This window comes from Elephas maximus, chromosome 17 (genome assembly GCF_024166365.1).
Source record: "Elephas maximus indicus isolate mEleMax1 chromosome 17, mEleMax1 primary haplotype, whole genome shotgun sequence".
Taxonomy (NCBI): Eukaryota; Metazoa; Chordata; class Mammalia; order Proboscidea; family Elephantidae; genus Elephas; species Elephas maximus.
Window position 1 is genome coordinate 33,260,830 of NC_064835.1, and position 17,716 is coordinate 33,278,545.

A 17,716-nucleotide genomic window follows, 5' to 3' on the forward strand; every position below is an offset into this window, starting at 1 on the left:
TATTCTTTTGTTGAAGTCTTTTGATGAGCATGAATGCTTATTTTTAGAAGATCCCCGTTATCTACCTTATCTTCTGGTGTTTGTACATTGTTAGTTACAGTTTGTATCCTATTTATGCCATGTATTAGGGCCTCTATCACTGACCTTATTTTTTCCTCTATGATCTTTATAGTTTTAGGTTTTATATTTAAGTGTTTGATCTATTTTGAGTTAGTTTTTGTTTATGGTGTGAGGTATGGGTCCTGTTTCTTTTTTTTTAACAGATGGACATCCCGTTTTACCAGGACCATTTGTTTAAAAAGACTGTCTTTTCCCTATTTAATGGACTTTGGGTCTTAATCATCCTGTTCTTTCCTGCAATACCTGGGTGTGTCGTACCTGGGTAGGAGCTTCATAAATTACTGCTGAAATTAGGGGCAGGAAAGAAACAAGGGAGGATACTCACAAGGGGTGGGCTGTTGGTTAGACTGGTAGCAGAGCTCTGTTATTTTCTTCTCCTTGTTTATTATAATCTTATTGCTGATTCCTCAGTCTGGACCCATCTCCATCATCCCTCTCCTCTTTCCCTCTGTCCAGGACTTCTTCTTTCAAGAAAGGAAGAGAAACCGATGCCAGAAACTCCCCATGCTCACAAAGAAAGATGTGAACAGATGCCACAGTGCACTTGCATCTTTCATTTCCTTTTCCCAGTGTCCACCTTCCGTTTTCATTTTCCTTTTGTGACCTCTAATTAGAAGACCAAGGGACAGTGGTGGATCAGTGGTAGATAGAATTTTTACCTTCCACATGGGAGTTGGGTCCCAGCCAAGGCAGCTCATGGCAACCATGGCCTGTCTGTCAGTGGAACCTTCTGTGTTACTATGATGCTGAACAAGTTGTAATGAAGCTTCCAGACTAAGACAGACTAGGAGGAAAGGCCTGGCGACCTACGGCCAAAAATCAGCCAGTGAAAACCCTATGGATAATAGAAGTCCAATCCACAATAGATCATGAAGATGGTGCAGGACCAGGCAGAGTTTAGTTCTATTGTACTTGGGGTCGCCATGAGTCTGAGGCTCACTCCACAGCAGCTAATGACATCAGTTTAAAGACCCAGATGGTCCACCAAATGCAGTGTCTAATTCTGTCTAATTCTGGTTAAGTTCATCTTTACTAAATCTATATGAGGAATTCAAATATGTATTCCAGAGTATAAAGTCCAGCAAGGAAATAAAATCACTGGAAACAATGTTAGCACAGTTCAGCTAGTTACTCTATGGATTTTCTTTCTTCTCAATTTGCTGAGTGTTCTTTTAATGTTTAAGATAATGTTTATTTGTTATGTACCAAGTATTTTGTTCTTATATGCTTTTTTACATGCTCCTATATGCTTTTAAAAATTTTTACCTTCAAATCTTTTCTATTACTATGTCTATTTTACAGATCAGGAAACTAAAGGTTGTTGGTGTTGTTAAGTGCTGTCTAGTCGGTTCCGGCTTATGGGGACCCCATGTACAACAGAAAAAAACGTTGCCCAGTCCTGTGCCATCCTCACGATCATTGCTATGTTTTGATACCATTGTTGCAGCCACTGCATCAATCCATCTTGTTGAGGCTCTTCCTCTTTTTCGCTGACCCTCTGCTTTACCAAGCATAATGTCCTTCTCCGGGGACTGCTCCTTCCTGATAATGTGTCCTAAGTATGTGAGGCAAAGTCTCATCATCCTCCCTTCTAAGGAGCATTCTGGCTGTACTTCTTCCAAGACAGACTTGTTCATTCTTCTGGCAGTCCACGGTATATTCAATATTCTTCACCAACACCATGACTCAAATTATTTAATTCTTCTTCAGTCTTTTTCATTCGTTGTCCAGCTTCCCCATGCATATGAAATGATTGCAAATACCCTGGTTTGGGTCAGGCACACCTTAGAACTCAAGGTGACATCTTCCTTTTTAACACCTTAAAGAGGTCTTTTGCAGAAGATTTGCCCAATGCAACGTGTCTTGTGTCTTTTGATTTTTTGACTGCTGCTTCCACGGATGTTAATTGTGGATCCAAGTAAAATGAAATCCTTGACAACTTCAATCTTTTCTCTGTTTATCATGGTGTTACTTATTGGTCCAATTGTGAGGATTTTTGTTTTTTTTTATGTTAAAGTGTAATCCATACTGAAGGCTGTGGTCTTTGATCTTCATCAGTAAGTGCTTCAAGTTCTCTTCACTTTCAGTAAGCAAAGTTGTGTCATCTGCACATTGCAGTTTGTTAAGGAGCCTTCCTCCAATCCTGATGCCATGTTTTTTCTTCATATAGTCCAGCATCCTAGATTATTTCCTTTTTCTAGGTAACACAACTAGTAAGTGGCAGAGTCAGTCCTTAAACCTGACATCAAAGCCCACACTCATTATGCTATATTCTTGGGCAAGAGAAAAATCCCTGTAGAAGCTACACTTTACTGTTCGCTTGGTCTTCTCAAATCAGCTTTCTAAAATGTAAAGTATATCAAAGAGTAACAAATGGTTACTCTGTTAAAGTAAAGCAAGATGTATTATAGGTTCAATAACAGTCCAGACAGGGGAAAATGTCTGATTTTACAGAGTAAACAAACACTTCCAAAATGGTGAAGTCACAGAGACCTTTTAAAGGTGAGAACAAAGAACTCGAGATGTACTATTTTGACTGGACATTCCAAATTTAGATTAACATAAAGCAGATTAACACTGGAAGTGGGAGCTAGAGAGGGGAAGGTTACAGGACATTTCTGTCTCAGAAATAGCTTGCTTAAGTGAAATTTTTCGTATCGGGAGTTGCCTAGGAGAGCTAGATAAGAGTCAGGATCAAGGTCTTCTTCTTGAGACATTGTTTCAGGAAGGGTCCTGATAGCTCCTGCGAAACAGTTCGCTGTTATTCTCTCAGCTTAACCACAGAGAAAAGGAGAGAATTTTAGTTTTCATTTAGTCACAGACTTTAAAGAATAAGTCAGGGGGTGGCATATATTCAAAGATAGGCAAGATAGAGCAGACCCCAAACTCTAAAGCCTCAAGTGCCTCAGTTTACTTGCTCTTACTCAGGTATCTTTTCTGACATTTTAGGCTGGCAAAGAAAACGTATTTATAGCTTTCTTCTAAACAGTGGGTCTTTTGCCTCCTCCTTTCTGTATCTAGAAAGCGTCTTTCCCATTGTGCCCTCTCAGCAATGCTTCCTATTCTCATCCTTCAACTCCCGTAACCTGTCATGGAATCTAAGAAAGTTTTAACAAAAGAACTGGAACAGGAAGCGTTTTTAAACAGGCTGTCCCTTTCTTTAAATAATTAAAGAAGATGGTATCAGATAGATCAGGTTTTTATTAGCTCTTCTCAAGTTCGCTGTCATCTGCTTTCATCCAAGGCAGGATTGAAGGCTGGGTGAATGGTGGACATGGGGAAGCGCTCTAAATTGGAAGGGCTGTTGGGAATTACATTGTAGAGTCCGGTCATTCAAGCTCCCATCTTGACTCTTTGCCAGTGTCCTAGGGGGTGGGCCTGAATGGCAAGTTATGGCTCTTTGGTAACAAACTGCGAGGAAATGAATAAATGAAGGGCTGAATGAAATACTTGTTGAGCCCTGACAATGGTGGGTGTATCGTGGGCAGGGGGGCTTTGAGAACAGCAGCTCCAGGCTCTTGGAGGGTAGAAAATAAGCATCAGGAAAAAAAATTCTAAATGGGGGATTTGGGAACACAACTTCCATTCAAACCCGTCTCCTAAATCCCCATCCCAGCAACACGGTTCTCTGCCATTCCATTCTCTCTGTGGAATAAGCAGGCCAGGAGCCCACCCCACACAGCGGGGTGTCTCACAACAGCCGGGAGGACAATAAGGAGGAAATTGGTTTTCAGGGAAGCAATTTCTCTATCAGCAGAGTGGTTGTGCATTTGCATAGAGGAGAGGTTAGGCTGACAGTTGGAAGGATTCCATCTGCTACTGGGAGTCCTAATTTGGATGGCTGCAGTGTTCAAAAGGACATTATGAAATGCACTTTTTAATGTGGGAAGGAGTGTTGATCTAGAGATTGGAGGTCTCAGAGCTGAAGGAACTGGCTGGAACAGGCTTTCCCTGAGTCCTTGAGCTGATGTTTCAGTCTCTCCTTTTCACCTACTAAATATAAAATGAGGTCAAACAGTCCCTGAAGTAAGGGCCAGGGGCAAATGGAAGATTCGGTAATAAATATTTATGGTGCCTAGCTTATTACGGGGCATGTGTAGAGCCTTATTAAATACTTGTCAGTTTGACTTGTTGCCTGAATTTACAGTAGAATTTAGAAAACCAAATGGGTTATTAGTTTATGTCTTGCCATTTTAGCCCCCTGCTTCTAGGGGAAAAAAGACAACCCTAGAGAATAACATCCACTTTCCACAGCTTACTGCCATCCACAGCCGGCAGCAAGATAGTGCTCCGGTTTCAGCTCTCCAGATTCCGGGGTCTGCAGGCAGGCGCTCAAGGCCCTGAGCTTTATCCAGCTTCCGATGTTATTCCTCTGGTCTTTAGGGGCCAACCACACCCATTCTGGATGGAAACAGGCACTGTGGGGTTAGGTCAGTCCACTTGAGGGAAAGCAGCCTGAAACAATGGCCCCTTCTTGTCCTCCCCCACCCACACGCTGTTTACTCAACCTTCAGAGCTGAGAAAACAGAAAACATTTCTGCCCACGACAACCTCCCTCCCAGCAAATCGCCTCCCTCCCTGGATTGCAGTTCTCTGCACTCTGAGGGGATTTGTGCTGGAGAATCTCTAAGACCCACAGCCGTAAATCCCCTTTTCTGGGACAGTACCAACTCAGATTTGCTGTCCTCGTAAACGCACCTGTGTTGGTCAGGTTAACTGTCCCAGTTTTGCCTTCTGAAAATCTAGTCACCGTATTTATGAGATCACTTTCCATGCCGACATTCTCTGCTACTGGGATTCTAAGTAGGTAATAGCCTAAGTGACTCTGTTCTAATTACTAGCTGCATGACTTTGGGCCAGTCTATTAATCTCTCTAAAAAAAAAAAAAATTTTTTTTTTTTTATTAATCTCTCTGGGACTCAGGTCCTTATCTGTAAAATCTGTAAAATTAGGGACAATAAAATCTTATCAGGAGGCAGGGACTGGACTACGTGGAGATCCCTCTAGCCAAAGACTGATGGTTCAACGCATTGGAGCCCACCTGCTGGGACGAAGGTAGTGGCTGGGCCCCTGGATGTTTCAAGAGGCCTGCAGACTGGCTCCCGATTCATTGTACAGAGGCATAGACGGTGTCCCTGAGGACAATACTCCTTTGGAGAAAAACCAGGAAGCACTATCCTGCTGCCGGCTGTGGAGAAAGGAATTCTTACCATGAAATATCAGTGGACTCCAAACTTTGCTTCCGAAATCCTTCTTTTGGAGACAGAGGAAATCCCGTCCAGAATGCGGCAGACAAGACAGACAGTGCTTTGACACTCCAACCTCCTAGGAATGTCAAAACCTCTCTTCCCGCAGTATTTCCATTAGACAAGAAGGCTCTAGGGTAGAAGGTCTAAATCCGGGCCCAGGATGGAGCTTGCCTGAAGCTTGATGAAGCTGTGAGACTGCCTAGTCAAGTTTTGGAATGGGTCTAGTTTTGGGATATAGAGCGTTAGTGTGCGTGACTACATGACTCCAAGATGTCCTGTTTGGAGATTTCATGGCATCTCAAGTGAGGATTTCAGGCATCAACAGGGAATATTTTGGGACAAAGCGAACTCCTGTCCTCTTCAAATCATAACACAGTAGGCTATCGATGGAGTAGATTTTTTAGAGATGTGTAGTTTGATGTATGTTTACCCATGTCTCCACCCCCTGCGTCTGATTCCTAGCACTCTGTCTGGCACACAACATATGCCTCCTGGTAATTTTGGTTTCTGTCAAAAATGAAAATAATAATGAACACTTTATAAATATTCCTATTTGACTCTTCATTTGTCTTAAGCAAGGCATTTCTCCTTAACCCGCTCCCCTGACATTCCTTGCCCTTTTGATGAGCGGCATCCAATTTTCTCAACTGAACATTGGTATTTATTCTTGGCTCTTTTTCTTCACACCTCATTCAGCACCAGGCCCTGTGGGGTCTCCCTCCCAGTTACTCTCAAATCTGCCCTCTTGTCACATCTCCCCTGCCTCTGCGTTAGTTCAGGTCACCATTTGGGCTCACCTGGATGGCTCACCTGCAACAGCCTCCTCAAGGTTCCCAGAATCCCACCTGTCCCCACTATGGTCCTTGTAAAAACAGTGATGGACTATTCTGATCACAGAGGTAAGTTTAGAGAACAGTAAGGACACTCAGGAGAAGCAGTAATGCTCACTTTGGTGATATTAAGAGATGTTAATGGCTTGCGTTCAAATCCTGGCTCTATCACTTTCTAGCTGGGTAACTTTGAGCAAGTTCCTTAGCCTCTCTGTATCTGTTTCCTTGTTTGAAAAATGGGATGATGAGAGCAGTGCCCAGACTCACAGGGTTGTTGTGGAAATTAATAAACTAGCACAGTGCTGGATGCCTAGTGGATATGCTAACCTTCATTGTTATTCTCCATGCTTCTCTGATTTTGTCAAACTTATCCAATCCATTCTGCACACCCTTTCTAGAGAGAGTTTTCAAAAACACAAATCTAATCCTGTCACGTTCCTTCCTAAAACCCTCGATTGATTCCCCGTTGCTCTCAGGATAAAGTCCGAACTCCTCAGTTGGGCATGCTAAACCAAAGCCTGTTGCTGTCCAGCGACCCTATAGGAGAGAGTAGAATTGCCCCACAGAGTTTCCAAGGAGCAGCTAATGGATTTGAACTGCCGACCTTTTGGTAAGTAGCCGAGCTCTTAACCACTGCACTACCAGGGCTCCCTGGACACACTAAACCAAAAACCAAACCAAACTTATTACTGTTGAGTCAATTCCAACTCATGGCAACCCTACAGGACAGAGTAGAACTGCCCCATAGGGTTTCCAAGGAGCAGCTGGTGGATTTGAACTGCTGACCGTTTGGTTAGCAGCTGAGCTCTTAACCACTGTTCCACCTAGAGCCTTCAAAATATGGCCTAGGCTAGCCCCATAATTGCAGCTGAATGGGTAGAATTAAAACTGACAGAGGACACAGGTGGGAGCGGGTGGGGTGGGGGAGAGGTGAGTGGTGAGGAGTGGGAAAGTTAGGGGACAGAGGGCATACAGGGCTGGAGAAGCACTCTGAGCAAGGCTTGGAAAGTAGAAACGAGGCGGGCGGATGGCAAAGGCATGTAGAGTGGAGGTTGGGAGCCCTCGTTCTGCAGGCAACATGGGTTCCTACCATGGCTCTGCCAGGTACAGCCGTGTGGACTTGGAGAAGTCACTGAATTTCTCTACATTTCCTTTTTCCCATGTGTAATGTCTTAAAAGAGTATACCTACTTCAGGGTGCCGTGGGGAGAGCTGAATAAGCTAACATAAGTAAAGTGCTTCATACGTTAATTATTAATTGTTATTTTGGGTAAGAGTAAAGGCATATGGATGCAAATTTTGTGAGATCTTAAAAGGCAGGTAGAGGGTTTAGATTGGATTTAGTTAAGAGAAGTCTGTCAGTAGTATGCAGAATGGAGTCCCCCATGCTCCAAACAGATTACATGCTTAGCTGCTAAGTTAAAGGTTGGCAGTTCGAGTCCATGCAGAGGTGCTTGGGAAGGCCTGTCGATCTACTTCCGAAAAATCAGACATTGAAAACCCTATGGAGTACTGTTCCACCCTGACATACATGAATGAAGTGGCCACGAGTTGGAGTTGACTTGATGGCAACGGGTTAGTATGCAGAATATAACCTAGGTTAAAGAACTGGGAGCTGGGCAGTCTAGCCAGGAGGCTGCTGTACTAATCCAAACACAGGACCATAAAAGCTGGGACTGGGGTAGTGGGGTGGGAGTGGAAGGGGAAAGACGAATCTGAGAATAATTTCAAGTCTTGTCTCAGTTATCTAGTGCTGCTATAACAGAAATACCGCAAGTGGATGGCTTTAACAGGCATTTATTCTCTCACAGTCTAGGAGGCTAGAAGTCTGAATTCAGGGTCCCAGCTCCAGGGGAAGACTTTCTTTCCCTGTCAGCTCTGGGGGCAGGTCCTGGTCATCAATCTTCCCCGGGTCGAGGAGCTTCTCAGTGCAGGGACCTCAGGTCCAAAGGACATGCTCTGCTCCTGGCTCTTGTTTCTTGATGGTATGAGGTTCCCCCTCTGCTCCCCTCTGCTTACTCTTTTATATCTCAAAAGAGATTGAGTTAAGACACAGCCTAATCTTGTAGACTGAGTCCTGTCTCAATAACATCACTACCTCTAATCCTGTGTCATTAACATCATAGTGGTAGGATTTACAACACATAGAAAAATCATATCGGATGACAAAATGGTGGACAATCATACAATACTGAATCTTGGCCTAGCCAAGTTGACACATATTTTTTGGTGACACAATTCAATCCATGACAAGACTGAATGACAGATTATAAACAAAAAAAAACCAAACCTGTTGCCATCAAGTTGATTCCAACTCATAGTGACCCTGCAGGACAGAGTAGAACTGCCCCATAGGGTTTCCAAGGAGCAGCTAATGGATTCAAACGGCCGACTTTTGGGTTAGCAGCCATAGGTTGCCACAGCTCTTAATCGCTGTGTCACCAGGGCTCCTGATAGATTATATACCTGGGGTAAAAGATGTCTCTAAGGCAGTATTTTCTAGAACACTAGGCCCAGAAACCACCACCCATCTGTCAGTTTGTCGCACTGTGGCGGTATGCTTGTTGCTATGATGCTGTTAGCTAAGCCACTAGCATTCCAGATGTTACCAAGGTTACCCATGGTGGACAGATTTCAGTCTAGCTTCTTTCAGAGCAGACTAGGAAGAAAGGCCTGTCTATCTCAAAATCAACCAATGAAAACCCTATGGATCACAACAGAATATTGTCTGATACAGTCCTGAAATATGAGCGACCCAAGTTGGGAGGCCCTCAAAACACACACTGGCCCCGACAATGGACTTGAACACACCAGAGATGGTGAAGAAGGTACAGGACCCGGTAAGGTTTGGTTCTGTCATATATGGGGTAGCCAAGAGTCGGAACAGACTCAAGGGCAATGAACAGTAACAACAAGGCCCAGAAGGCACTCTAGGAGAAGTATCCTTTTGGGATACTAAATTTGGGAAATGACACATATCTCCCTTTTGGAAAGTCACAACGTGCATTATCAGGTTAAAGGAGCTTAGAAACCCCCGCAATAAAGAAAAAACTTCAGTTGTGATAAACCCAGTATTTCCCAGTTTAATCACACACCATCGCTCCCCTTCCACTCCTCCAGCAATAACAGAGATTAACATCCTGAAGAGCTCATGTACACTAAGACCCCCTCTGGAACAGACTGCCCTGAGGTAAGGCGCTAAAACCGTCGGAGCCGTGCTGGAGAGGGAAGAACACATGCAGACCCGGCTGCACAATGCTGCTCTTTTCCTTTCTTCTGCTCTCTGGTTGGCTCAGACAGTGCAGGGCCCAGGAGTGCAGTTTAAAATTAAATGCACACTTCCCTTTCCTTGCCTGGTGTGAACGAAGCCTTTCTCGCCCTCCCTCCTACCCACTTCCTCTCCAATGGCGTTTGCCTGCCCTAGAGAGAGCCATCTGGATATTAGTGTTGCAATATCCAGGATTTCAAGGGACCTCCTTTTGGCGTTCATTCTAGTTCGTGTTTTACTTTAATCTCTCTGTGTTAGAAAACCATCTGACTTCTCTAAGTGGTTTCTTTGGGGTAATATCATTATTTCCATTTTTCCTCTTCTTTGGGATCAAGGCTGTTTCCCCCCTCAAGGACTCCTTGGCATTTCCGTGAGGTTTATTATTCTGTGTGCTTGAATTATGTGGCATCCTGTTTGCACTGCAAGCAGTAAAATGAAGTTCCCCCTCAGGATCTCTGGATGAGCCTCAGGGTCACTTCTGCTGATGGAATCCCATCTGTCCTGGCTCAGCATCCTGGCCCCAGAGATAGGGCTGGGCTTGGAATGGGAAATCAGACCAGCAGAACCAGCACTGACCTTTTAGACTCTTGAGTTGTGAACGTGAGTAAACCCCAGGAGGTGCAATGCAGAGAGGACCAGAGAGTTGAAGTTATGTTAGCCAGTCATTTTCATGAACTTGGTTGTGTAGCCCAGTCTTGTCACAGTTTTCTAGGACTCATCAAATTACTCCTATGCTTGCACAACGGCTTCCAGAGGAGTCCTCTAAAAATTCAGTTACACTATCGCCTGTGAAGGTCCCTGGGTGGCACAAACAGTTTGTGCTCACCTTTTAAGGTAAAGATTGGTGGTGTGCCACAGAAGAAAGGCCTGGCGATCTGCTTCCATGAAGATTACAGCCAAGAAAACCCTATGGAGCAGTTCCACTCTGTAATATGTGGAGTCACCATGAGTCAGAATGTACTTGATGGGTTTTTTTTTTGTTTTTTTTGGTTAGTATCTAATGTGATTGAACAACCCAGGGAGTCCTTAAACGTCAGAATCCCAATTTGGTCTCTGGTCAGTTCTGCTGCTGTCAGAGCTTGATCCCCATTGGAAGTAGATTTTCAGACACTGCCTGTCTTCTTCGTCTTCTCCCAGAACCTTCCTTAGCAGAATGGTGTCATCAGCACATTTCTGCTTGGCTGGCTGCTAAAGAAGTATATAAGAAAGTGGGGAATTTGGGGCTGGCACAGTGGTTAAGAGTTTGGCTGCTAACCAAAAGGTCAGCAGTTCAAATCTACCAGCTGCTCCTTGGAAACCCCATGGAGCAGTTCTACTCTGTCCTATAGCGTTGCTATGAGTCAGAACTGATTTAACTGCACCTAACAACAGAGAATTTATTTTTCAACAACAGAGAATTTATTTTTCAACAACAGAGAGATCACTTACTGTACTTCACTTGGCAACAGTCTGCTGCACATAGTTTAACAAATACAGATACCTCGCTCACCTCTAAACTTCTCCCTAGCTATGCCAGCATTCTTGGCCCAGTTCTATGGAGAAACTAGGACCTTTAGGACTGGGATTCAGGTACCATCCCCAGTTCCAGGTCAAAAGGGTATCTGTGCAGTCACTGAATTCTAAGCCAGTTTTCCCACCTTTAAAGTCTCCTCATTACCCTCACTCAGTAGCCTCCAATCCTGAACTAAATTTCAAAACCGGCTTCTCCCCTCCAGCTGTGATTGTATTTATGCAATTTGTTCTGTACTGATTGCCATGGTTTTTTGTTCTAAAACTACTCCTTTCCCTTGTTTGCTAGGTAAGAAGGTTTTACCCTGGGGGACTGAGAATAATGGAGAAAGCCACTTTAAAAGAGGCTAATTTCTAGAATTTAGGCAGGTGGTGATTTGTACTGAAAGAATTTTCATATAAAAAAGTTGTGATCTTATTTTGCTGTCATAGGCTGGTGGGCCGGTGACATATAAGTCACTTGTATTGTTTTTACCTGTCCTAGTTCTTTCCTATTAGACTAAGACCATAACTTACTCAGCTTTATATCCCCAGAACTTAGCCCACTGCTTGGCCATCGTCCGTCCGTTCCATTGCCATCAAGTCGATTCCGACTCATAGAGACCCTATAGGACAGAGCAGAACTGTCCCATAGAGTTTCCAAGGAGTACCTGGTAGATTCAAACTGCCGACCTTTTGGTTAATAGAAAGTGTTAATGAATAATTATTAAACAAATTTCCTTCTTCGAAAATAATTCCTCAATGGGACTGCTCAACCTCTACTTGATTGCTTTCAGCAAAAGGCGAGCTCTTGATCTCACGGGTTAGCCCATTCCATTAGTAGACACTTTTAACTTTTTAAGAGATTTTTCTTACATGGAGTTGAAATCTGACTTCCTGTAACTTTTAAATATTCTTCCTACTTTACCCTCTGAGGTCAAAACAAATCCTGTATCTCTTCCTGTGTGATGTTTGGTATCTAAATCTCTCCCATGTCGAGCGGTTCTAATTCCTTGAGTTTCCTCTTAGATGACAAGTTTTCCTAACACTCACTGCCTTGGCCACTGTCTTTCAAGATTAATTCATTTCTTCAAAAATATTAATGAGCAGATTCCATAGTACTCTCCCCTGAAGCCATTCCCCTTTATTATAATCCTTTTAAGGTGAGACTCCAAGAACTGCCCTCCAAACTTCAGGACAGTCTAACCAGGACAGAGCAGCCCGACCTCATCCCCCACCCTTGCCACATGCATACTGTTTCTATTGGTGCATCGTGAGAGCCGTGTCGTTTTTAGGAGGCCATCTTGATAGATTCCTAATGCCAAAGAAGATAGCCCTCAGGAAATGGAATACAGGGAAGCCTAGTTTTTTACTTTTTAGTATTTATTTTATTTGTGGTGAAAATATACACAGTGGAACATAAACGTATTCAACAATTCCTACATGTACAGTTCAATGACATTGGTTACATTCTTCACGTTGTGTCACCATTCTTGCTCTCTCTCCCCATATTGTTTCACCATCATTGACTTAGACTCACTGTGCCCTAAACTTTTCATCTACGCTTTTGACTTACTGTAGTCAATTTCATTTCATACAGATAACTAAAAGAGTGCAATGCTCAAGGTGAAAGTTCTTTACTAATTATCTAAACTGTTGTTTAGTGTAAGGGTGACTTCAGGGGATAGTTCCAGTTTAAGGTTTAAAGATTTTCTCAGGGCAACAGATTTGGAGGATTCTCTAATCAATGGGTCTGGTTCAGTAGGACTGGATTTGATAAGAATATTAAGTTCTGTGCCACATTTTCCCCCCTTTGATCAGGATTTATCTATTAAGTCCTTAATCAAAACGTTCAGTAATGGTAGCCAGGCACCATCCAGTTCTTTTGGTCTCATAGCAAAGGAAGAAGTAGGTCATGGAGGCTGTTAGACCTGCAGTACAGTTCCTTCTCCGATTCCTGGGTCTCCTTCTTACTCTGCTGCTCCAGGCATATAGAGACCAATTGTATCTTAGATAGGGCAGCCTGGTTTTGATGAAAGTTGGATGGAGAATTATTTGGGGTGTTAGATGTTTGAGGAAAGGCAAAGCTATGTCGGGAATTGTAACTGGTGGAGAAATGGGAAAGAGGTAAGGGTCCCTGCAAAGCTGCAGGACAAAACGAGACCACAGGTGTCTAGAAAGATCATTAAAGCCAGCACAAGATGGTGAGAGGAGCTCAGGGTGTGGCAGAGCAGGGAGAAATGTTGCAGATCACCTTCCCCGAGCTCCCACTACTACTGTCAGGTGCCACTGAGTTAAGCCCCTGTGTGTCAGAGTAGAGCTGTGCTCCATAGGGTCTTCAACAGCTGATCTTTCAGTAGATTCCCAGGTCTTTCTTCTGAGGCAATCCGGGTGGACTTGAACCTCCAACCTTTGGGTTAACAGCCAAGCATGTTAACTGCTTGCACCATCCAAGAACTCCAATGCTCCCCAACTTGACTCATAGTCCGACATTTGAAAATTCTTTGAAATGGCAGCTTCTGAACTAAACCTAAGGCTGAAGGTATTGAATTTAGCTGTCAAATTAAAAGAAAAATGATTCCATTTTAATTTCATTTTAATGCACTTTTCTTCTATGAAATTTGCATTCAAATGTTTTACATTTGCGCTTATACAAAATGTATGATTAAATTCAGAATAAAACATGATAAATTATTTGCACAGTATCTGTTATATGTTTTATTCTAGTTTCAGCCTATTACGAAAAATCTGTGATAAAGCAAATTCAGTCTTGTATTTTATTGAAATAGACAGGACTTTTCACTAGCAAAAAGTTGAAATATAAATGTGTTTTCACATCTGTATTTCTTTTTCAAGTCAGTCAGTAGGATCATTTGTGGTAAATTTGGTCCCTTTTCTTCGGCAGTTCGAATCCGCTAGGCACTCCTTGGAAACTCTATGGGGCAGTTCTACACTGTTTTACAGGGTCACTATGAGTCAGAATTGACTTGACAGCAATGGGTTTCACAATCAAGAGAAAAAACTAGGTTGTAATTCCCTGCCTAACACTTTTTCCTCTCCTTTCTCTTTCTCTAGAAATTCCTATTTCTTCAGAAAAACCTTCCTGGGATGGGTAAGCAGGATCAGGCTGCCATAGCTGGATGAGACAGCTTGGAGATTGGGCTCAACTCTTATTTTATTTCAACTGCAGACCGTGGGTATGCCTTGTGTCAGATTCCCTGGGTGGTGCAACCAATTAAGGTGCTCAGCTACTAACCAAAACATTGGAGGTTCTAATCCACCCAGAGACACCTTGGAAGAAAGATGTGGTGATCTACTTTCGAAAAATCAGCCACTGAAAACCCTATGGAGCACAATTTTACTCTGACACACATGGGTCATCGTGAGTTGGAGTCGACTTGAGACAACTTTGTTTTTCTATACTGGTGCGCTTTGTATGCCTCTGGTTATTCTGCAGGTACCACTCTCTGCTATACAGGTAGGATAGGGGAGAGGGGTTGAAGGTGGAATGAGACCATCGCATTTTATTTTGATCCCCTGGATATCCAGTAATGAAGGTAGTGCTAGTCCGTCTACCCACCAGTGCTTTTTGAAGATGAGCCATTTGGGAGTATTGTCCTACCCTTTTGAAGTAATAACCTTCCTGGCACATTCTCAAATGAAACAAGGCCAGCCCCTAGGACAGAATGGAAACATGCAACTCTGAGTGATAATTTATAGCTCTTTGTTATTGAGGCCAGGTCCTGATTGTGCTGGCCTAAACATCCAGAGGCCAGGGGCAGTGGCTGCCAGAGCCCCTGCTAAGTGAACAAATACAGCAGAGTTCCCACGGGCACCTGAATGGGCCTTGTTGTTTAGTGTCTCTGTGTGGTGCCCTGAAAACCTGGGGACTTTCACCTGCCCAGAGGACTTACCTGGATGGACAGCCTTTGGCTCATCTTGGACACAGACTCTCATGGTGAATTTGTAGAATTTTTATTATTTATAACAAATGGAACAACAAATGAAAAAAGGCTTGCCCAGCGGTCTTATACTTGCCATTCAACTTTGCAATAGCTATCAGGTGCAACAATATATGATTTCAGGACCTCTGGTATTTGTTTCCTCTCTTTCCTCCCTTATCTTCTCCACGTTCCTGATTCTTTCCCTGTCAGCTTAATCTGCTACTCTAGCTTTCTCTGATTCCTATTCCTTCTGCTTAATACTCTTTCCTGTTTCCCTATGTTTCTCTCTCTTTTAGATGATATACAGGCAGAAAAATAAAGAGCAAATTGAGAGCAATAAAGAATGCAGTAAATTGTTAATCACTCTGGCTCCGAACCCAGGTTCAAATCCTAGTTCTGACCCTTGTTTACTATGTAATCCTGAACATATTTTTTAAACCCTCTGAGTTTGTGGTTTCTCATTGGTAAAATGAATATAAAAAGAGAGCCCAAGTCATTAGTTTTTGTAAAATTTAAAGAAGGCAATACATCTAAAGAGTTTAATAAGCTGATTGTGCGTCAGTTAATGGTGACTATTTACTAATGTTAAGAGACAGAAAGGAGACGTATATTTTCAAAACCGTGTCTATATTGATTATCTGTTTATAAAGCTCAGGGCATTTAATTGTTTAACAAAACTGCACTTTGTGAATGTACATATTTAGGGCCCTGGGACAAGACCTTCCATTTGCACGGGGTTCTTTTTGGATGAATGGCCCCTTGTCCCAGAAGCAACTTCACCTTATCCATCCGTTCCCCTTCTGTATTCTGTGAATCATGAGGGGACTAGCTCGTGATGGTGGGGGGAGCTGAGCAAAACAGAGGACCAAAGAGAACTCTAAGCTGAAATATACATGTTAGTTCCAGGCAGGCCTGGTTTAGGAATGAGATCTTTTCCTCAGTGTGTCTTTAAGTTGAACTTATAGGTAAGTTCAAACAGGTACATACAGTTCTTATTTAGCCTTACTTTAGTGCAAGAAGGAAACCCTGGTGGTGTAGTGGTTAAGTGCTATGGCTGCTAACCAAAATGTCAGCAGTTTGAATCCACCAGGTGCTCCTTGGAAACTCTATGGGGCAGTCCTACTCTGTCCTATAGGGTTGCTATGAGTTGGAATCAACTCGACCCCAATGGGTAGCGTGGGCTAGTGCAAGAAAAGGCTCAAAGCTTTTTCAATGATTTAAAAGCTGCATGTGCAGTAAGTGAAGGGTATTGTGATGAAGAATTTTTGCAAGTAGGGTTGGTTCAATTGTTTCAAAGTGAGGGAAGTTTACATAATATTAAAGGGCAAGTGCGATTTGTGGAGTTGTCTGGAAGTCGGACATTTGTAACCCCAAGGCTTACTGTACTGTAGTTATTAGGAGTCATCTAAAACAATTTCTTATCCCAGGCAGAATCCCACTGACAACCCCAACAGTAGGCAGATGCACTTGGCAGTTCGTATGGACTTAAGGAACACAGGGTAGAGAAAAGATGGGATAGTGGGTGTAATGGCGAAAGAAGACTGGGAACTAGAGAGTCGTTGTGAGAAGGAAACGTGCTAGGGACTTATGCCAATAAATGGTAGGGGGGTGAATGACAAACACATTTATTCATTGTTGAGCTCTCTACCTTGGATCAGGCCCTGTGGTAGGCTGTGAGGAATATGATGAATAAGAAATGGTCCTTGTCATCAGGAAGCTAGCTGTCTAATGAGGGACAGAAATGTAAACAAATACTAATAACAAAACAATGTACTGTAGAGCGCAGTGCTTAATGGCTAGCTCAGCCTCTAAAGCTGGATAGTCTGCTGGGTTTGAATCCTAGTTCTATCGCTTCCTGAGTAAACTTGGACATGTTAATTAACCTCTCTGTGCCTCGCTCTCCTCATTTGTTAAATGGGGATAATAATTTTTTTTTTCTTCTTTCCTCATAGAGTTGTTGTGAGGATTGAATGAATTACTCTACACAAAGAGCATAGACCTATACCTGGCACAAAGTAAGTATAGGCATGCCTCAGAGATTTTGTGGGTTTGGTTCCAGACTACCACAATAAAGTGAGTCACGCAAATTTTTTGGTGCATATAAACCCATTGCTGTGGAGTTGATCCTGACTCAGCAACCCGATAGAATAGAGTAGAGCTGCTCCATAGGATTTCCAAAGAGTGACTGGTGGATTCAAACCACTGACCTTTTGGTTAGCAGCCAAGCTCTTAAACACTGCACCACCAGGGCAAGAGCTTGGCTGCTAACCAAACAGTTGGAAGTTCAAATCCACCAGCCACTCCTTGAAAACCCTATGGGGCAGTTCTATTCTGTCCTATGGGGTCGCTATGATGTTGTTGTGTTGTTAGGTGAGGTCCAGTCAGTTCCAACTCATAGCGACCCTATCTGCAAAGGAATCAACTCCAAGGCAACTTTTTTTTTTAGTGCATGTAATATTTATGTTTACACTATACTTTAAGTATGCAATAGCATTATGTATAAAAAATGTGCGTACCTTTATTAAAAAATACTTTATTGCTAAAAAATGCTAACCATCATCTGAAATTTCCACTGCACGCTCTATCTGGATTAGCAAAGAAAGTGGTTTCTTGAGATGGAATCTACTCCTGGTGAAGATGCTGTGAACATTGTTGAGATGACAACAAAGTATTTAGACTATCACATAAACTTAGTTGATAAAGCAGTGGCAGGGTTTGAGAGGATTGACTCCAATTTTTAAGGAAGTTCTACTGTGGGTAAAATGCTATCAGACAGCATTGCATGCTATAGAGAAATCTTTCATGAAAGGAAGAGTCA